Genomic DNA, 22,102 nt, shown 5'->3' on the forward strand with positions numbered 1-22,102 from the left:
CCTGCGTCTTCAATTGCCATTAGCATTCCAATGGAAGGTATTCTTGGACAACTTTGCTCTGCTTGCTTCTAGTTCTGCCCCAGCCTACCACAGATAACCTTGCTCTTCCCTTTAGTTTCTGAGATGCCGAGAACTCGGGAATTGAGAACACAAGTCCGGGGACGTATACTGTGCTGGCACAGTTTCTCCTTGCTAGACACAGTGGAAAAGCATTTTGCTGAGCCGCAGAAGACAAGAAATGCGGAAAACGGAGATACGGAGCTGTCCGAAGTTAAGTGCCTCTGCCAGGCGTCTTTCGGCAGAAAGAGAGCTCCGGAGCGCACAGTGACCGGCACAGTGCTCTCTGCGCGAAGAGCCGCTTGATCGCATCCGAGAGACGGAGAGCGCGGCACCTTCTAGGATGCGAAGAGTGAAGCCGCACAACACCCGGACTGTGTCCGCAGCTTTCTAACTGCTAGAAGATCATGGCTTAGCACACGCCTGCCTCTTCAATTGCCATTAGCATTCCAATGGAAGGTATTCTTGGACAATTTTGCTCTGCTTGCTTCTAGTTCTGCCCCAGCCTACCACAGATAACCTTGCTCTTCCCTTTAGTTTCTGAGATGCCGAGAACTCGGGAATTGAGAACACAAGTCCGTGGACGTATCCTGTGCTGGCACAGTTTCTTCTTGCTAGACACAGTGGAAAAGCATTTTACTGAGCCGCAGAAGACAAGAAATGCGGAAAACGGAGATACGGAGCTGTCCGAAGTTAAGTGCCGCTACCAGGCGTCTTTCGGCAGAAAGAGAGCTCCGGAGCGCACAGTAAACGGCACAGTGCTCTCTGCGTGAAGAGCCGCTTGATCGCATCCGAGAGACGGAGAGCGCGGTACCTTCTAGGATGCGAAGAGTGAAGCCGCACAACACCCGGACTGTGTCCGCAGCTTTCTAACTGCTAGAATTTCATGGCTTAGCACACGCCTGCCTCTTCAATTGCCATTAGCATTCCAATGGAAGGTGTTCTTGGACAACTTTGCTCTGCTTGCTTCTAGTTCTGCTCCAGCCTACCACAGATAACCTTGCTCTTCCCTTTAGTTTCTGAGATGCCGAGAACTCGGGAATTGAGAACACAAGTCCGTGGACGTATCCTGTGCTGGCACAGTTTCTTCTTGCTAGACACAGTGGAAAAGCATTTTGCTGAGCCGCAGAAGACAAGAAATGCGGAAAACGGAGATACGGAGCTGTCCGAAGTTAAGTGCCGCTGCCAGGCGTCTTTCGGCAGAAAGAGAGCTCCGGAGCGCACAGTGACCGGCACAGTGCTCTCTGCGCGAAGAGCCGTTTGACCGCGTCCGAGAGACGGAGAGCGCGGCACCTTCTAGGAAGCGAAGAGTGAAGCCGCACAACACCCGGACTGTGTCCGCAGCTTTCTAACTGCTAGAAGATCATGGCTTAGCACACGCCTGCCTCTTCAATTGCCATTAGCATTCCATTGGAAGGTATTCTTGGACAACTTTGCTCTGCTTGCTTCTAGTTCTGCCCCAGCCTACCACAGATAACCTTGCTCTTCCCTTTAGTTTCTGAGATGCCGAGAACTCGGGAATTGAGAACACAAGTCCGGGGACGTATCCTGTGCTGGCACAGTTTCTCCTTGCTAGACACAGTGAAAAGCATTTTGCTGAGCCGCAGAAGACAAGAAATGCAGAAAACGGAGATACGGAGCTGTCCGAAGTTAAGTGCCGCTGCCAGGCGTCTTTCGGCAGAAAGAGAGCTCCGGAGCGCACAGTGACCGGCACAGTGCTCTCTGCGCGAAGAGCCGCTTGATCGCATCTGAGACGGAGAGCGCGGCACCTTCTAGGATGCGAAGAGTGAAGCCGCACAACACCCGGACTGTGTCCGCAGCTTTCTAACTGCTAGAAGATCATGGCTTAGCACACGCCTGCCTCTTCAATTGCCATTAGCATTCCAATGGAAGGTATTCTTGGACAACTTTGCTCTGCTTGCTTCTAGTTTTGCCCCAGCCCACCATAGATAACCTTGCTCTTCCCTTTAGTTTCTGAGATGCCGAGAACTCGGGAATTGAGAACACAAGTCCGGGGACGTATACTGTGCTGGCACAGTTTCTCCTTGCTAGACACAGTGGAAAAGCATTTTGCTGAGCCGCAGAAGACAAGAAATGCAGAAAACGGAGATACGGAGCTGTCCGAAGTTAAGTGCCGCTGCCAGGCGTCTTTCGGCAGAAAGAGAGCTCCGGAGCGCACAGTGACCGGCACAGTGCTCTCTGCGCGAAGAGCCGCTTGATCGCATCCGAGAGACGGAGAGCGCGGCACCTTCTAGGATGCGAAGAGCGAAGCCGCACAACACCCGGACTGTGTCCGCAGCTTTCTAACTGCTAGAAGATCATGGCTTAGCACACGCCTGCCTCTTCAATTGCCATTAGCATTCCAATGGAAGGTATTCTTGGACAACTTTGCTCTGCTTGCTTCTAGTTCTGCCCCAGCCTACCACAGATAACCTTGCTCTTCCCTTTAGTTTCTGAGATGCCGAGAACTCGGGAATTGAGAACACAAGTCCGGGGACGTATCCTGTGCTGGCACAGTTTCTTCTTGCTAGACACAGTGGAAAAGCATTTTGCTGAGCCGCAGAAGACAAGAAATGCGGAAAACGGAGATACGGAGCTGTCCGAAGTTAAGTGCCGCTGCCAGGCGTCTTTCGGCAGAAAGAGAGCTCCGGAGCGCACAGTGACCGGCACAGTGCTCTCTGCGTGAAGAGCCGCTTGATCGCATCCGAGAGACGGAGAGCGCGGTACCTTCTAGGATGCGAAGAGTGAAGCCGCACAACACCCGGACTGTGTCCGCAGCTTTCTAACTGCTAGAAGATCATGGCTTAGCACACGCCTGCCTCTTCAATTGCCATTAGCATTTCAATGGAAGGTATTCTTGGACAACTTTGCTCTGCTTGCTTCTAGTTCTGCCCCAGCCTACCACAGATAACCTTGCTCTTCCCTTTAGTTTCTGAGATGCCGAGAACTCGGGAATTGAGAACACAAGTCCGGGGACGTATCCTGTGCTGGCACAGTTTCTCCTTGCTAGACACAGTGGAAAAGCATTTTGCTGAGCCGCAGAAGACAAGAAATGCGCAAAACGGAGATACGGAGCTGTCCGAAGTGCCGCTGCCAGGCGTCTTTCGGCAGAAAGAGAGCTCCGGAGCGCACAGTGACCGGCACAGTGCTCTCTGCGCGAAGAGCCGCTTGATCGCATCCGAGAGACGGAGAGCGCGGCACCTTCTAGGATGCGAAGAGTGAAGCCGCACAACACCCGGACTGTGTCCGCAGCTTTCTAACTGCTAGAAGATCATGGCTTAGCACACGCCTGCCTCTTCAATTGCCATTAGCATTTCAATGGAAGGTATTCTTGGACAACTTTGCTCTGCTTGCTTCTAGTTCTGCCCCAGCCTACCACAGATAACCTTGCTCTTCCCTTTAGTTTCTGAGATGCCGAGCACTCGGGAATTGAGAACACAAGTCCGGGGACGTATCCTGTGCTGGCACAGTTTCTCCTTGCTAGACACAGTGGAAAAGCATTTTGCTGAGCCGCAGAAGACAAGAAATGCGCAAAACGGAGATACGGAGCTGTCCGAAGTGCCGCTGCCAGGCGTCTTTCGGCAGAAAGAGAGCTCCGGAGCGCACAGTGACCGGCACAGTGCTCTCTGCGTGAAGAGCCGCTTGATCGCATCCGAGAGACGGAGAGCGCGGTACCTTCTAGGATGCGAAGAGTGAAGCCGCACAACACCCGGACTGTGTCCGCAGCTTTCTAACTGCTAGAATTTCAAGGCTTAGCACACGCCTGCCTCTTCAATTGCCATTAGCATTCCAATGGAAGGTATTCTTGGACAACTTTGCTCTGCTTGCTTCTAGTTCTGCCCCAGCCTACCACAGATAACCTTGCTCTTCCCTTTAGTTTCTGAGATGCCGAGAACTCGGGAATTGAGAACACAAGTCCGGGGACGTATACTGTGCTGGCACAGTTTCTCCTTGCTAGACACAGTGAAAAGCATTTTGCTGAGCCGCAGAAGACAAGAAATGCGGAAAACGGAGTTACGGAGCTGTCCGAAGTTCAGTGCCGCTGCCAGGCGTCTTTCGGCAGAAAGAGAGCTCCGGAGCGCACAGTGACCGGCACAGTGCTCTCTGCGCGAAGAGCCGCTTGATCGCATCCGAGAGACGGAGAGCGCGGCACCTTCTAGGATGCGAAGAGTGAAGCCGCACAACACCCGGACTGTGTCCGCAGCTTTCTAACTGCTAGAAGATCATGGCTTAGCACACGCCTGCCTCTTCAATTGCCATTAGCATTCCAATGGAAGGTATTCTTGGACAACTTTGCTCTGCTTGCTTCTAGTTCTGCCCCAGCCTACCACAGATAACCTTGCTCTTCCCTTTAGTTTCTGAGATGCCGAGAACTCGGGAATTGAGAACACAAGTCCGGGGACGTATACTGTGCTGGCACAGTTTCTCCTTGCTAGACACAGTGGAAAAGCATTTTGCTGAGCCGCAGAAGACAAGAAATGCAGAAAACGGAGATACGGAGCTGTCCGAAGTTAAGTGCCGCTGCCAGGCGTCTTTCGGCAGAAAGAGAGCTCCGGAGCGCACAGTGACCGGCACAGTGCTCTCTGCGCGAAGAGCCGCTTGATCGCATCCGAGAGACGGAGAGCGCGGCACCTTCTAGGATGCGAAGAGTGAAGCCGCACAACACCCGGACTGTGTCCGCAGCTTTCTAACTGCTAGAAGATCATGGCTTAGCACACGCCTACCTCTTCAATTGCCATTAGCATTCCAATGGAAGGTATTCTTGGACAACTTTGCTCTGCTTGCTTCTAGTTCTGCCCCAGCCTACCACAGATAACCTTGCTCTTCCCTTTAGTTTCTGAGATGCCGAGAACTCGGGAATTGAGAACACAAGTCCGGGGACGTATCCTGTGCTGGCACAGTTTCTCCTTGCTAGACACAGTGAAAAGCATTTTGCTGAGCCGCAGAAGACAAGAAATGCGGAAAACGGAGTTACGGAGCTGTCCGAAGTTAAGTGCCGCTGCCAGGCGTCTTTCGGCAGAAAGAGAGCTCCGGAGCGCACAGTGACCGGCACAGTGCTCTCTGCGCGAAGAGCCGCTTGATCGCATCCGAGAGACGGAGAGCGCGGCACCTTCTAGGATGCGAAGAGTGAAGCCGCACAACACCCGGACTGTGTCCGCAGCTTTCTAACTGCTAGAAGATCATGGCTTAGCACACGCCTGCCTCTTCAATTGCCATTAGCATTTCAATGGAAGGTATTCTTGGACAACTTTGCTCTGCTTGCTTCTAGTTCTGCCCCAGCCTACCACAGATAACCTTGCTCTTCCCTTTAGTTTCTGAGATGCCGAGCACTCGGGAATTGAGAACACAAGTCCGGGGACGTATCCTGTGCTGGCACAGTTTCTCCTTGCTAGACACAGTGGAAAAGCATTTTGCTGAGCCGCAGAAGACAAGAAATGCGCAAAACGGAGATACGGAGCTGTCCGAAGTGCCGCTGCCAGGCGTCTTTCGGCAGAAAGAGAGCTCCGGAGCGCACAGTGACCGGCACAGTGCTCTCTGCGTGAAGAGCCGCTTGATCGCATCCGAGAGACGGAGAGCGCGGTACCTTCTAGGATGCGAAGAGTGAAGCCGCACAACACCCGGACTGTGTCCGCAGCTTTCTAACTGCTAGAATTTCAAGGCTTAGCACACGCCTGCCTCTTCAATTGCCATTAGCATTCCAATGGAAGGTATTCTTGGACAACTTTGCTCTGCTTGCTTCTAGTTCTGCCCCAGCCTACCACAGATAACCTTGCTCTTCCCTTTAGTTTCTGAGATGCCGAGAACTCGGGAATTGAGAACACAAGTCCGGGGACGTATACTGTGCTGGCACAGTTTCTCCTTGCTAGACACAGTGAAAAGCATTTTGCTGAGCCGCAGAAGACAAGAAATGCGGAAAACGGAGTTACGGAGCTGTCCGAAGTTCAGTGCCGCTGCCAGGCGTCTTTCGGCAGAAAGAGAGCTCCGGAGCGCACAGTGACCGGCACAGTGCTCTCTGCGCGAAGAGCCGCTTGATCGCATCCGAGAGACGGAGAGCGCGGCACCTTCTAGGATGCGAAGAGTGAAGCCGCACAACACCCGGACTGTGTCCGCAGCTTTCTAACTGCTAGAAGATCATGGCTTAGCACACGCCTGCCTCTTCAATTGCCATTAGCATTCCAATGGAAGGTATTCTTGGACAACTTTGCTCTGCTTGCTTCTAGTTCTGCCCCAGCCTACCACAGATAACCTTGCTCTTCCCTTTAGTTTCTGAGATGCCGAGAACTCGGGAATTGAGAACACAAGTCCGGGGACGTATACTGTGCTGGCACAGTTTCTCCTTGCTAGACACAGTGGAAAAGCATTTTGCTGAGCCGCAGAAGACAAGAAATGCAGAAAACGGAGATACGGAGCTGTCCGAAGTTAAGTGCCGCTGCCAGGCGTCTTTCGGCAGAAAGAGAGCTCCGGAGCGCACAGTGACCGGCACAGTGCTCTCTGCGCGAAGAGCCGCTTGATCGCATCCGAGAGACGGAGAGCGCGGCACCTTCTAGGATGCGAAGAGTGAAGCCGCACAACACCCGGACTGTGTCCGCAGCTTTCTAACTGCTAGAAGATCATGGCTTAGCACACGCCTACCTCTTCAATTGCCATTAGCATTCCAATGGAAGGTATTCTTGGACAACTTTGCTCTGCTTGCTTCTAGTTCTGCCCCAGCCTACCACAGATAACCTTGCTCTTCCCTTTAGTTTCTGAGATGCCGAGAACTCGGGAATTGAGAACACAAGTCCGGGGACGTATCCTGTGCTGGCACAGTTTCTCCTTGCTAGACACAGTGAAAAGCATTTTGCTGAGCCGCAGAAGACAAGAAATGCGGAAAACGGAGTTACGGAGCTGTCCGAAGTTAAGTGCCGCTGCCAGGCGTCTTTCGGCAGAAAGAGAGCTCCGGAGCGCACAGTGACCGGCACAGTGCTCTCTGCGCGAAGAGCCGCTTTATCGCATCCGAGAGACGGAGAGCGCGGCACCTTCTAGGATGCGAAGAGTGAAGCCGCACAACACCCGGACTGTGTCCGCAGCTTTCTAACTGCTAGAATTTCATGGCTTAGCACACGCCTGCCTCTTCAATTGCCATTAGCATTCCAATGGAAGGTGTTCTTGGACAACTTTGCTCTGCTTGCTTCTAGTTCTGCTCCAGCCTACCACAGATAACCTTGCTCTTCCCTTTAGTTTCTGAGATGCCGAGAACTCGGGAATTGAGAACACAAGTCCGTGGACGTATCCTGTGCTGGCACAGTTTCTTCTTGCTAGACACAGTGGAAAAGCATTTTGCTGAGCCGCAGAAGACAAGAAATGCGGAAAACGGAGATACGGAGCTGTCCGAAGTTAAGTGCCGCTGCCAGGCGTCTTTCGGCAGAAAGAGAGCTCCGGAGCGCACAGTGACCGGCACAGTGCTCTCTGCGCGAAGAGCCGTTTGACCGCGTCCGAGAGACGGAGAGCGCGGCACCTTCTAGGAAGCGAAGAGTGAAGCCGCACAACACCCGGACTGTGTCCGCAGCTTTCTAACTGCTAGAAGATCATGGCTTAGCACACGCCTGCCTCTTCAATTGCCATTAGCATTCCATTGGAAGGTATTCTTGGACAACTTTGCTCTGCTTGCTTCTAGTTCTGCCCCAGCCTACCACAGATAACCTTGCTCTTCCCTTTAGTTTCTGAGATGCCGAGAACTCGGGAATTGAGAACACAAGTCCGGGGACGTATCCTGTGCTGGCACAGTTTCTCCTTGCTAGACACAGTGAAAAGCATTTTGCTGAGCCGCAGAAGACAAGAAATGCAGAAAACGGAGATACGGAGCTGTCCGAAGTTAAGTGCCGCTGCCAGGCGTCTTTCGGCAGAAAGAGAGCTCCGGAGCGCACAGTGACCGGCACAGTGCTCTCTGCGCGAAGAGCCGCTTGATCGCATCTGAGACGGAGAGCGCGGCACCTTCTAGGATGCGAAGAGTGAAGCCGCACAACACCCGGACTGTGTCCGCAGCTTTCTAACTGCTAGAAGATCATGGCTTAGCACACGCCTGCCTCTTCAATTGCCATTAGCATTCCAATGGAAGGTATTATTGGACAACTTTGCTCTGCTTGCTTCTAGTTTTGCCCCAGCCCACCATAGATAACCTTGCTCTTCCCTTTAGTTTCTGAGATGGCGAGAACTCGGGAATTGAGAACACAAGTCCGGGGACGTATACTGTGCTGGCACAGTTTCTCCTTGCTAGACACAGTGGAAAAGCATTTTGCTGAGCCGCAGAAGACAAGAAATGCAGAAAACGGAGATACGGAGCTGTCCGAAGTTAAGTGCCGCTGCCAGGCGTCTTTCGGCAGAAAGAGAGCTCCGGAGCGCACAGTGACCGGCACAGTGCTCTCTGCGCGAAGAGCCGCTTGATCGCATCCGAGAGACGGAGAGCGCGGCACCTTCTAGGATGCGAAGAGCGAAGCCGCACAACACCCGGACTGTGTCCGCAGCTTTCTAACTGCTAGAAGATCATGGCTTAGCACACGCCTGCCTCTTCAATTGCCATTAGCATTCCAATGGAAGGTATTCTTGGACAACTTTGCTCTGCTTGCTTCTAGTTCTGCCCCAGCCTACCACAGATAACCTTGCTCTTCCCTTTAGTTTCTGAGATGCCGAGAACTCGGGAATTGAGAACACAAGTCCGGGGACGTATCCTGTGCTGGCACAGTTTCTTCTTGCTAGACACAGTGGAAAAGCATTTTGCTGAGCCGCAGAAGACAAGAAATGCGGAAAACGGAGATACGGAGCTGTCCGAAGTTAAGTGCCGCTGCCAGGCGTCTTTCGGCAGAAAGAGAGCTCCGGAGCGCACAGTGACCGGCACAGTGCTCTCTGCGTGAAGAGCCGCTTGATCGCATCCGAGAGACGGAGAGCGCGGCACCTTCTAGGATGCGAAGAGTGAAGCCGCACAACACCCGGACTGTGTCCGCAGCTTTCTAACTGCTAGAAGATCATGGCTTAGCACACGCCTGCCTCTTCAATTGCCATTAGCATTTCAATGGAAGGTATTCTTGGACAACTTTGCTCTGCTTGCTTCTAGTTCTGCCCCAGCCTACCACAGATAACCTTGCTCTTCCCTTTAGTTTCTGAGATGCCGAGCACTCGGGAATTGAGAACACAAGTCCGGGGACGTATCCTGTGCTGGCACAGTTTCTCCTTGCTAGACACAGTGGAAAAGCATTTTGCTGAGCCGCAGAAGACAAGAAATGCGCAAAACGGAGATACGGAGCTGTCCGAAGTGCCGCTGCCAGGCGTCTTTCGGCAGAAAGAGAGCTCCGGAGCGCACAGTGACCGGCACAGTGCTCTCTGCGTGAAGAGCCGCTTGATCGCATCCGAGAGACGGAGAGCGCGGTACCTTCTAGGATGCGAAGAGTGAAGCCGCACAACACCCGGACTGTGTCCGCAGCTTTCTAACTGCTAGAATTTCAAGGCTTAGCACACGCCTGCCTCTTCAATTGCCATTAGCATTCCAATGGAAGGTATTCTTGGACAACTTTGCTCTGCTTGCTTCTAGTTCTGCCCCAGCCTACCACAGATAACCTTGCTCTTCCCTTTAGTTTCTGAGATGCCGAGAACTCGGGAATTGAGAACACAAGTCCGGGGACGTATCCTGTGCTGGCACAGTTTCTCCTTGCTAGACACAGTGGAAAAGCATTTTGCTGAGCCGCAGAAGACAAGAAATGCAGAAAACGGAGATACGGAGCTGTCCGAAGTTAAGTGCCGCTGCCAGGCGTCTTTCGGCAGAAAGAGAGCTCCGGAGCGCACAGTGACCGGCACAGTGCTCTCTGCGCGAAGAGCCGCTTGATCGCATCCGAGAGACGGAGAGCGCGGCACCTTCTAGGATGCGAAGAGTGAAGCCGCACAACACCCGGACTGTGTCCGCAGCTTTCTAACTGCTAGAAGATCATGGCTTAGCACACGCCTACCTCTTCAATTGCCATTAGCATTCCAATGGAAGGTATTCTTGGACAACTTTGCTCTGCTTGCTTCTAGTTCTGCCCCAGCCTACCACAGATAACCTTGCTCTTCCCTTTAGTTTCTGAGATGCCGAGAACTCGGGAATTGAGAACACAAGTCCGGGGACGTATCCTGTGCTGGCACAGTTTCTTCTTGCTAGACACAGTGGAAAAGCATTTTGCTGAGCCGCAGAAGACAAGAAATGCGGAAAACGGAGATACGGAGCTGTCCGAAGTTAAGTGCCGCTGCCAGGCGTCTTTCGGCAGAAAGAGAGCTCCGGAGCGCACAGTGACCGGCACAGTGCTCTCTGCGTGAAGAGCCGCTTGATCGCATCCGAGAGACGGAGAGCGCGGTACCTTCTAGGATGCGAAGAGTGAAGCCGCACAACACCCGGACTGTGTCCGCAGCTTTCTAACTGCTAGAAGATCATGGCTTAGCACACGCCTGCCTCTTCAATTGCCATTAGCATTCCAATGGAAGGTATTCTTGGACAATTTTGCTCTGCTTGCTTCTAGTTCTGCCCCAGCCTACCACAGATAACCTTGCTCTTCCCTTTAGTTTCTGAGATGCCGAGAACTCGGGAATTGAGAACACAAGTCCGTGGACGTATCCTGTGCTGGCACAGTTTCTTCTTGCTAGACACAGTGGAAAAGCATTTTGCTGAGCCGCAGAAGACAAGAAATGCGGAAAACGGAGATACGGAGCTGTCCGAAGTTAAGTGCCGCTACCAGGCGTCTTTCGGCAGAAAGAGAGCTCCGGAGCGCACAGTAACCGGCACAGTGCTCTCTGCGTGAAGAGCCGCTTGATCGCATCCGAGAGACGGAGAGCGCGGTACCTTCTAGGATGCGAAGAGTGAAGCCGCACAACACCCGGACTGTGTCCGCAGCTTTCTAACTGCTAGAATTTCATGGCTTAGCACACGCCTGCCTCTTCAATTGCCATTAGCATTCCAATGGAAGGTGTTCTTGGACAACTTTGCTCTGCTTGCTTCTAGTTCTGCTCCAGCCTACCACAGATAACCTTGCTCTTCCCTTTAGTTTCTGAGATGCCGAGAACTCGGGAATTGAGAACACAAGTCCGGGGACGTATACTGTGCTGGCACAGTTTCTCCTTGCTAGACACAGTGGAAAAGCATTTTGCTGAGCCGCAGAAGACAAGAAATGCAGAAAACGGAGATACGGAGCTGTCCGAAGTTAAGTGCCGCTGCCAGGCGTCTTTCGGCAGAAAGAGAGCTCCGGAGCGCACAGTGACCGGCACAGTGCTCTCTGCGCGAAGAGCCGCTTGATCGCATCCGAGAGACGGAGAGCGCGGCACCTTCTAGGATGCGAAGAGCGAAGCCGCACAACACCCGGACTGTGTCCGCAGCTTTCTAACTGCTAGAAGATCATGGCTTAGCACACGCCTGCCTCTTCAATTGCCATTAGCATTCCAATGGAAGGTATTCTTGGACAACTTTGCTCTGCTTGCTTCTAGTTCTGCCCCAGCCTACCACAGATAACCTTGCTCTTCCCTTTAGTTTCTGAGATGCCGAGAACTCGGGAATTGAGAACACAAGTCCGGGGACGTATCCTGTGCTGGCACAGTTTCTTCTTGCTAGACACAGTGGAAAAGCATTTTGCTGAGCCGCAGAAGACAAGAAATGCGGAAAACGGAGATACGGAGCTGTCCGAAGTTAAGTGCCGCTGCCAGGCGTCTTTCGGCAGAAAGAGAGCTCCGGAGCGCACAGTGACCGGCACAGTGCTCTCTGCGTGAAGAGCCGCTTGATCGCATCCGAGAGACGGAGAGCGCGGTACCTTCTAGGATGCGAAGAGTGAAGCCGCACAACACCCGGACTGTGTCCGCAGCTTTCTAACTGCTAGAAGATCATGGCTTAGCACACGCCTGCCTCTTCAATTGCCATTAGCATTTCAATGGAAGGTATTCTTGGACAACTTTGCTCTGCTTGCTTCTAGTTCTGCCCCAGCCTACCACAGATAACCTTGCTCTTCCCTTTAGTTTCTGAGATGCCGAGCACTCGGGAATTGAGAACACAAGTCCGGGGACGTATCCTGTGCTGGCACAGTTTCTCCTTGCTAGACACAGTGGAAAAGCATTTTGCTGAGCCGCAGAAGACAAGAAATGCGCAAAACGGAGATACGGAGCTGTCCGAAGTGCCGCTGCCAGGCGTCTTTCGGCAGAAAGAGAGCTCCGGAGCGCACAGTGACCGGCACAGTGCTCTCTGCGTGAAGAGCCGCTTGATCGCATCCGAGAGACGGAGAGCGCGGTACCTTCTAGGATGCGAAGAGTGAAGCCGCACAACACCCGGACTGTGTCCGCAGCTTTCTAACTGCTAGAATTTCAAGGCTTAGCACACGCCTGCCTCTTCAATTGCCATTAGCATTCCAATGGAAGGTATTCTTGGACAACTTTGCTCTGCTTGCTTCTAGTTCTGCCCCAGCCTACCACAGATAACCTTGCTCTTCCCTTTAGTTTCTGAGATGCCGAGAACTCGGGAATTGAGAACACAAGTCCGGGGACGTATACTGTGCTGGCACAGTTTCTCCTTGCTAGACACAGTGAAAAGCATTTTGCTGAGCCGCAGAAGACAAGAAATGCGGAAAACGGAGTTACGGAGCTGTCCGAAGTTCAGTGCCGCTGCCAGGCGTCTTTCGGCAGAAAGAGAGCTCCGGAGCGCACAGTGACCGGCACAGTGCTCTCTGCGCGAAGAGCCGCTTGATCGCATCCGAGAGACGGAGAGCGCGGCACCTTCTAGGATGCGAAGAGTGAAGCCGCACAACACCCGGACTGTGTCCGCAGCTTTCTAACTGCTAGAAGATCATGGCTTAGCACACGCCTGCCTCTTCAATTGCCATTAGCATTCCAATGGAAGGTATTCTTGGACAACTTTGCTCTGCTTGCTTCTAGTTCTGCCCCAGCCTACCACAGATAACCTTGCTCTTCCCTTTAGTTTCTGAGATGCCGAGAACTCGGGAATTGAGAACACAAGTCCGGGGACGTATACTGTGCTGGCACAGTTTCTCCTTGCTAGACACAGTGGAAAAGCATTTTGCTGAGCCGCAGAAGACAAGAAATGCAGAAAACGGAGATACGGAGCTGTCCGAAGTTAAGTGCCGCTGCCAGGCGTCTTTCGGCAGAAAGAGAGCTCCGGAGCGCACAGTGACCGGCACAGTGCTCTCTGCGCGAAGAGCCGCTTGATCGCATCCGAGAGACGGAGAGCGCGGCACCTTCTAGGATGCGAAGAGTGAAGCCGCACAACACCCGGACTGTGTCCGCAGCTTTCTAACTGCTAGAAGATCATGGCTTAGCACACGCCTACCTCTTCAATTGCCATTAGCATTCCAATGGAAGGTATTCTTGGACAACTTTGCTCTGCTTGCTTCTAGTTCTGCCCCAGCCTACCACAGATAACCTTGCTCTTCCCTTTAGTTTCTGAGATGCCGAGAACTCGGGAATTGAGAACACAAGTCCGGGGACGTATACTGTGCTGGCACAGTTTCTCCTTGCTAGACACAGTGAAAAGCATTTTGCTGAGCCGCAGAAGACAAGAAATGCGGAAAACGGAGTTACGGAGCTGTCCGAAGTTAAGTGCCGCTGCCAGGCGTCTTTCGGCAGAAAGAGAGCTCCGGAGCGCACAGTGACCGGCACAGTGCTCTCTGCGCGAAGAGCCGCTTTATCGCATCCGAGAGACGGAGAGCGCGGCACCTTCTAGGATGCGAAGAGTGAAGCCGCACAACACCCGGACTGTGTCCGCAGCTTTCTAACTGCTAGAAGATCATGGCTTAGCACACGCCTGCCTCTTCAATTGCCATTAGCATTCCAATGGAAGGTATTCTTGGACAACTTTGCTCTGCTTGCTTCTAGTTCTGCCCCAGCCTACCACAGATAACCTTGCTCTTCCCTTTAGTTTCTGAGATGCCGAGAACTCGGGAATTGAGAACACAAGTCCGGGGACGTATCCTGTGCTGGCACAGTTTCTTCTTGCTAGACACAGTGGAAAAGCATTTTGCTGAGCCGCAGAAGACAAGAAATGCGGAAAACGGAGATACGGAGCTGTCCGAAGTTAAGTGCCGCTGCCAGGCGTCTTTCGGCAGAAAGAGAGCTCCGGAGCGCACAGTGACCGGCACAGTGCTCTCTGCGCGAAGAGCCGCTTGATCGCATCCGAGAGACGGAGAGCGCGGCACCTTCTAGGATGCGAAGAGTGAAGCCGCACAACACCCGGACTGTGTCCGCAGCTTTCTAACTGCTAGAATTTCAAGGCTTAGCACACGCCTGCCTCTTCAATTGCCATTAGCATTCCAATGGAAGGTATTCTTGGACAATTTTGCTCTGCTTGCTTCTAGTTCTGCCCCAGCCTACCACAGATAACCTTGCTCTTCCCTTTAGTTTCTGAGATGCCGAGAACTCGGGAATTGAGAACACAAGTCCGTGGACGTATCCTGTGCTGGCACAGTTTCTTCTTGCTAGACACAGTGGAAAAGCATTTTGCTGAGCCGCAGAAGACAAGAAATGCGGAAAACGGAGATACGGAGCTGTCCGAAGTTAAGTGCCGCTACCAGGCGTCTTTCGGCAGAAAGAGAGCTCCGGAGCGCACAGTGACCGGCACAGTGCTCTCTGCGCGAAGAGCCGTTTGACCGCGTCCGAGAGACGGAGAGCGCGGCACCTTCTAGGAAGCGAAGAGTGAAGCCGCACAACACCCGGACTGTGTCCGCAGCTTTCTAACTGCTAGAAGATCATGGCTTAGCACACGCCTGCCTCTTCAATTGCCATTAGCTTTCCATTGGAAGGTATTCTTGGACAACTTTGCTCTGCTTGCTTCTAGTTCTGCCCCAGCCTACCACAGATAACCTTGCTCTTCCCTTTAGTTTCTGAGATGCCGAGAACTCGGGAATTGAGAACACAAGTCCGGGGACGTATACTGTGCTGGCACAGTTTCTCCTTGCTAGACACAGTGAAAAGCATTTTGCTGAGCCGCAGAAGACAAGAAATGCAGAAAACGGAGATACGGAGCTGTCCGAAGTTAAGTGCCGCTGCCAGGCGTCTTTCGGCAGAAAGAGAGCTCCGGAGCGCACAGTGACCGGCACAGTGCTCTCTGCGCGAAGAGCCGCTTGATCGCATCTGAGACGGAGAGCGCGGCACCTTCTAGGATGCGAAGAGTGAAGCCGCACAACACCCGGACTGTGTCCGCAGCTTTCTAACTGCTAGAAGATCATGGCTTAGCACACGCCTGCCTCTTCAATTGCCATTAGCATTCCAATGGAAGGTATTCTTGGACAACTTTGCTCTGCTTGCTTCTAGTTTTGCCCCAGCCCACCATAGATAACCTTGCTCTTCCCTTTAGTTTCTGAGATGCCGAGAACTCGGGAATTGAGAACACAAGTCCGGGGACGTATACTGTGCTGGCACAGTTTCTCCTTGCTAGACACAGTGGAAAAGCATTTTGCTGAGCCGCAGAAGACAAGAAATGCGGAAAACGGAGATACGGAGCTGTCCGAAGTTAAGTGCCTCTGCCAGGCGTCTTTCGGCAGAAAGAGAGCTCCGGAGCGCACAGTGACCGGCACAGTGCTCTCTGCGCGAAGAGCCGCTTGATCGCATCCGAGAGACGGAGAGCGCGGCACCTTCTAGGATGCGAAGAGTGAAGCCGCACAACACCCGGACTGTGTCCGCAGCTTTCTAACTGCTAGAAGATCATGGCTTAGCACACGCCTGCCTCTTCAATTGCCATTAGCATTCCAATGGAAGGTATTCTTGGACAATTTTGCTCTGCTTGCTTCTAGTTCTGCCCCAGCCTACCACAGATAACCTTGCTCTTCCCTTTAGTTTCTGAGATGCCGAGAACTCGGGAATTGAGAACACAAGACCGTGGACGTATCCTGTGCTGGCACAGTTTCTCCTTGCTAGACACAGTGGAAAAGCATTTTGCTGAGCCCCAGAAGACAAGAAATGCGGAAAACGGAGATACGGAGCTGTCCGAAGTTAAGTGCCGCTGCCAGGCGTCTTTCGGCAGAAAGAGAGCTCCGGAGCGCACAGTGACCGGCACAGTGCTCTCTGCGCGAAGAGCCGCTTGATCGCATCCGAGAGACGGAGAGCGCGGCACCTTCTAGGAAGCGAAGAGCGAAGCCGCACAACACCCGGACTGTGTCCGCAGCTTAATAACTGCTAGAAGATCATGGCTTAGCACACGCCTGCCTCTTCAATTGCCATTAGCATCCGAAAGGAAGGTATTCTTGGACAACTTTGCTCTGCTTGCTTCTAGTTCTGCCCCAGCCCACCATCGATAACCTTGCTCTTCCCTTTAGTTTCTGAGATGCCGAGAACTCGGGAATTGAGAACACAAGTCCGGGGACGTATACTGTGCTGGCACAGTTTCTCCTTGCTAGACACAGTGAAAAGCATTTTGCTGAGCCGCAGAAGACAAGAAATGCAGAAAACGGAGATACGGAGCTGTCCGAAGTTAAGTGCCGCTGCCAGGCGTCTTTCGGCAGAAAGAGAGCTCCGGAGCGCACAGTGACCGGCACAGTGCTCTCTGCGCGAAGAGCCGCTTGATCGCATCCGAGAGACGGAGAGCGCGGTACCTTCTAGGAAGCGAAGAGTGAAGCCGCACAACACCCGGACTGTGTCCGCAGCTTAATAACTGCTAGAAGATCATGGCTTAGCACACGCCTGCCTCTTCAATTGCCATTAGCATCCGAAAGGAAGGTATTCTTGGACAACTTTGCTCTGCTTGCTTCTAGTTCTGCCCCAGCCTACCACAGATAACCTTGCTCTTCCCTTTAGTTTCTGAGATGCCGAGAACTCGGGAATTGAGAACACAAGTCCGGGGACGTATACTGTGCTGGCACAGTTTCTCCTTGCTAGACACAGTGAAAAGCATTTTGCTGAGCCGCAGAAGACAAGAAATGCAGAAAACGGAGATACGGAGCTGTCCGAAGTTAAGTGCCGCTGCCAGGCGTCTTTTGGCAGAAAGAGAGCTCCGGAGCGCACAGTGACCGGCACAGTGCTCTCTGCGCGAAGTGCCGCTTGATCGCATCCGAGAGACGGAGAGCGCGGCACCTTCTAGGAAGCGAAGAGTGAAGCCGCACAACACCCGGACTGTGTCCGCAGCTTTCTAACTGCTAGAATTTCATGGCTTAGCACACGCCTGCCTCTTCAATTGCCATTAGCATTCCAATGGAAGGTATTCTTGGACAACTTTGCTCTGCTTGCTTCTAGTTCTGCCCCAGCCTACCACAGATAACCTTGCTCTTCCCTTTAGTTTCTGAGATGCCGAGAACTCGGGAATTGAGAACACAAGTCCGGGGACGTATACTGTGCTGGCACAGTTTCTCCTTGCTAGACACAGTGAAAAGCATTTTGCTGAGCCGCAGAAGACAAGAAATGCAGAAAACGGAGATACGGAGCTGTCCGAAGTTAAGTGCCGCTGCCAGGCGTCTTTCGGCAGAAAGAGAGCTCCGGAGCGCACAGTGACCGGCACAGTGCTCTCTGCGCGAAGAGCCGCTTGATCGCATCCGAAAGACGGAGAGCGCGGTACCTTCTAGGATGCGAAGAGCGAAGCCGCACAACACCCGGACTGTGTCCGCATCTTTCTAACTGCTACAAGATCATGGCTTCCCACGGGATTTGTTTAGATAGTCCTTAATTAAATTTTGATGTGTTTGGATAATTTTTGCTGGGCTTTTTCCTGTGTTGTCGGGTTTTGCCAATATTTTGTTCAGTTTTTGGGGATTTTACAACTCTATCGCCGGTTTCTGTAATGTTTTGATGTCTTTTCAGAATGTTTTTTTGATTTTGATTAGTTTTTAATATGATATGGGTGGGTTTTAGAATGTTTTGATTCATTTGGGCAAGTTTAAAAATCTTTTTTTAGGTTTTTAGAATGTTTTGATTTGTTTTGTTTTTCTAAAACGTTGTCGGGTTTTTCTTGTGTTTCGATTAGTTTTTGTGGGCTTTGTCATGTTTTGGCGGGTATTTATTTTTGTTTGACTGGGTTTTAGAATATTTGGTGACTTATGACGGGTTTCGAAATACTTGGTGTTTTTTAAGAATGTTTTCTTTGCCTTAATTTTTTTTTATTAAGTTTTTCCGCCTATGGGATATTTTAGCTGGTTTTTGTAATGTTTCGATTGGTTTTGATTTGTTTTTATGATGTTTTGGCGGGTTTTCGGGATGTTTTGGTGGTGTTTTAGAATGTTTTGTTTTCTCTTGTGTTGTTTTTATTGTGTTGGCCGGTTGTGGAACGTTTGGATTCGTTTTGGCGGGTTTTAAAATATTTTGGCGGGTATTTGGAATGTTTTGGTTTGCTTTCATTTGTTTTGATTATGTTTTGGCAAGTTATTGAATGTTTTGATCACTTCTGACTGGTTTTCTAGTATTTTGGCATCTTTTCAGAATGTTTTGATCAGTTCTGGCAGGTTCTAAACTATTTTGTCGGGTTTTTGGAATGTTTTGATTGGTTTTGATTCCTTTTTATGATATTTTGGCAGGATTTCGGAATATTTTGTCGGGTTTTTGGAATGTTTTGGTTGGTTTTGATTTGTTTTTATGATGTTTTGCCACGTTTTTTGAATGTTGTGATCAGTTCTGGCTGGTTTTCTAATGTTTTGGCATCTTTTCAGAATGTTTTGATCAGTTTTGCGGGTCTAAATTATTTTGGCGAGTTTTCAGAGTGTTTTGGTTGGTTTTGATTTGTTTTTATGATGTTTTGGCGGGTTTTCGGAATGTTTTGGTTGGGTTTTAGAATGTTTTGTATTCTCTTGAGTTGTTTTTATTGTGTGGGCAGGTTTTGGAATGTTTGGATTGATTTTGGCGGGTTTTAAAATATTTTGGCGGGTATTTGGAATGTTTTGATTTGTTTTGTCTAGTTTAAAATATTTTGGCATGTATTTTGAAGGTTTTGCTTGGTTTTCATGTTTTTTTGTTATTTTTTGGCAAGGGTGTTTTTTGGTTTGATCAGTTCTGGCTGGTTTTCTAATATGTTGGCCGATTTTCAGAATGTTTTGATCAGTTTTGGCGGGTTTTAAGATATTTTAGAGGTTGTTTATAATATTTTGGTTTCTTTAGCTTTGTTTTTACTATATTTTGGCGGGTTTTTTGAAAGTTTTGATCACTTCTGACTGGTTTTCTAGTATTTTGGCATCTTTTCAGAATGTTTTGATCAGTTTTGGCAGGTTCTAAACTATTTTGTCGGGTTTTTGGAATGTTTTGGTTGGTTTTGATTTGTTTTTATGATGTTTTGGCAGGTTTTCGGAATGTTTTGGCGGTGTTTTAGAATGTTTTGTATTCTCTTGAGTTGTTTTTATTGTGTTGGTAGGTTTTGGTATGTTTGGATTCCTTTTGGCGGGTTTTGAAATATTTTGGCGGGTATTTGGAATGTTGTGGTTTGCTTTCATTTGTTTTGATTATGTTTTGGTAAGTTATTGAATGTTTTGATCACTTCTGACTGGTTTTCTAGTATTTTGGCATCTTTTTAGAATGTTTTGATCAGTTTTGGCGGCTTCTAAACTATTTTGTCGCGTTTTTGGAATGTTTTGGTTGGTTTTTATTCGTTTTTATTTTGATTTTGCGGGTTTTCATAATGTTTTGGTCGGTTTTCCAGAATGTTTTGGTTGGTTTTGATTTCTTTTTAATATTATTTTGCAGGTTTTGGAATGTTTTGATTTGTTTTGTCTAGTTTAAAATATTTTGGCATGTATTTTGAAGGTTTTGGTTGGTTTTCATGTTTTTTTGTTATTTTTTGGCAAGGGTTTTTTTTGGTTTGATCAGTTCTGGCTGGTTTTCTAATATGTTGGCCGATTTTCAGAATGTTTTGATCAGTTTTGGCGGGTTTTAAGATATTTTAGAGGTTGTTTATAATATTTTGGCTTCTTTAGCTTTGTTTTTACTATATTTTGGCGGGTTTTTTGAATGTTTGGATCACTTCTGGCTGGTGTTATATTTTGGCGTGTTTTTAGAATTTTGAATATTTTGGCTCTTCCGCAGAGATTATGGTGCCAGTTGCGGGGCGCTTCGTGGCGCTTCTGTGGCATGACGCCTGGGAGTGGAACTTACATTCTAAGGCTCTGTATCCATACGCAATGTGCCACCAGACGCCACTGTGGCCACTTTGACAGTGCCACGTGCCTCCTGTAAACTGACATCAGGAACATAGGCACATGAGTTTTTTTTCCCAGGGAAAATGGTCGCGTCCCTGTTCATGGGAAAGAGTTCTGGAGTGAATGGCTGCCTGCTGAAATTCCAAAGATCACAGGATGCCTCCCAGATGCAGCTGCCACCAAATGCAACCTTGGCTGTGTTGCAGTCCATTTTGGGAGGGGGCACCCCGGGGGGTTACCGTAGGGCCCCCTAGGCTGTGAGTGCACTGGCCGCAGCAGGCAGGCAAGGAGATTCCACAGGGATTCTGAGGGTGCAGATTAAATGAGGGTTTATTGGGGGTCCCCATCCCCGGGAACAGCACGGTTTCTGAGGGAAAAAGGGGAAAGGGGGAGGGGGAAGGAGGGGGAGCCTAGGGGAGGGAAGGGCCAACAGGGTAGGAAGGCGAAGAGGGAGGAAAGGATAAGAGAGCAACCGGTCTCACTCGCACGGTTTCTAAGGCAGATTGAAAGTGGGCACGGAATGAGACTTGTGCCAATGGGATTACAGATACGGGATGCTCCAGGACAGGACCACAGGCTTGGGATAGACAATAACTTTTGGAGGGGTGAGACAGAGAATACCATTTAAATAAAATGCAATACTACATGGATGGTTTGACAGTGCCAAGTGTCTCCTGCAAATTGACATCAGGAACCTGGACTGGTAAGTTTTGTTTCCCAGTTAAAAGGGCCAGCAGTTGTGTAAAACGGCCAGTGGAAGGGAGTGGCCTGCTGCCTGCTGAAATTCCAAAGGTAGCAGGATGCCGCCAGGACACAAAGTGCAAAGATCAGCAAGTCTGGCTGGTATGACAGTAACACGTGCCTCCTGCGAACTATCAGGAAACTGGGCTGATGAGTTTTATTTCCCAGGGAAAAGGGCCAGCATTTGGGCCCAGTCACCAGTGGCCCAGACAGGCTGGATGCCTGCTGAAATTCCAAAGGTCGCAGGATGCCACCCAGACCCAATGTGCCACCATCAGCAACGGTGGCTGGTTTGAAAGTTCCAAGTGCCTCCTGTAAACTGACATCAGGTACCTGGCCTGGTGAGTTTTGTTTCCCAGGGAAAAGGGTCAGGGTTCATGTTCAGGGGCAAGGGGCATGGAATGGACAACTGCCTGCTGAAATTCCAAAGGTGGCAGGATGCATCTCAGACGCAAGGTGCCACCAGAGGCAACTGTGGCTGGATTGACAGTGTCACGTGCCTCCTGCAAACGGACATCAAGAACCATGGCTGATCAGTTTTGTTCCCCAGCCAAAAGGTCCACTGTTTTATGCAAGGTGCCAATGGCGCAGGATGGCCAGCTGCCTCCAGAAATTCCGAATGTCGCATGATGCCTCCCAGACGAAGGTACCAACATGAGCAACTGTGGCTGGTTTGACAGTGCCAAGTGCCTGCTGCAAACTGACATCGGGAACATGGCCTGGTCAGATTCGTTTCCCAGGCAAAAGGCCCAGTGTTCGTTTGCAGGTGACAGTGGCCCAGAGTGGTTGACTGACTACCAAAATTCCGAACATCGCAGGATGCCTCCCAGCTGCAAGCTGCCAGAAAATGTAACTGTGGCTGATTTTTACAGTGAAAAGTGCCTCCTGCAAACAGACAACAGGATTTTGCCTGGTGAGTTTTGTTTCTCTGGGGAATGGCCAGAGTTCCTCGGCGGGTTCTGGTGGACCGTAGCTGCAGGGTGCTCCTGAAAATTCCGAACATCTCAGGAGACCTGCCAGAAGCAAGGCACCACCAGAGGCAAGTGTGGCTGGTTGGACAGTGTCAAGTGCCTCTTGCAAACTGACATCAGGAACTTGGCCGGGTGAGTTTTGCTTCTCTGGGGAAAGGCCATGGCTCAAGTCCGGGGCCAGCTGGCACGCAACGGCCGGCTTATTCTGATATTCCGAATGTCCCAGGGTGCCTCCAA

Source organism: Passer domesticus, chromosome 6 (assembly GCF_036417665.1).
Source record: "Passer domesticus isolate bPasDom1 chromosome 6, bPasDom1.hap1, whole genome shotgun sequence".
NCBI classification, from domain to species: Eukaryota; Metazoa; Chordata; class Aves; order Passeriformes; family Passeridae; genus Passer; species Passer domesticus.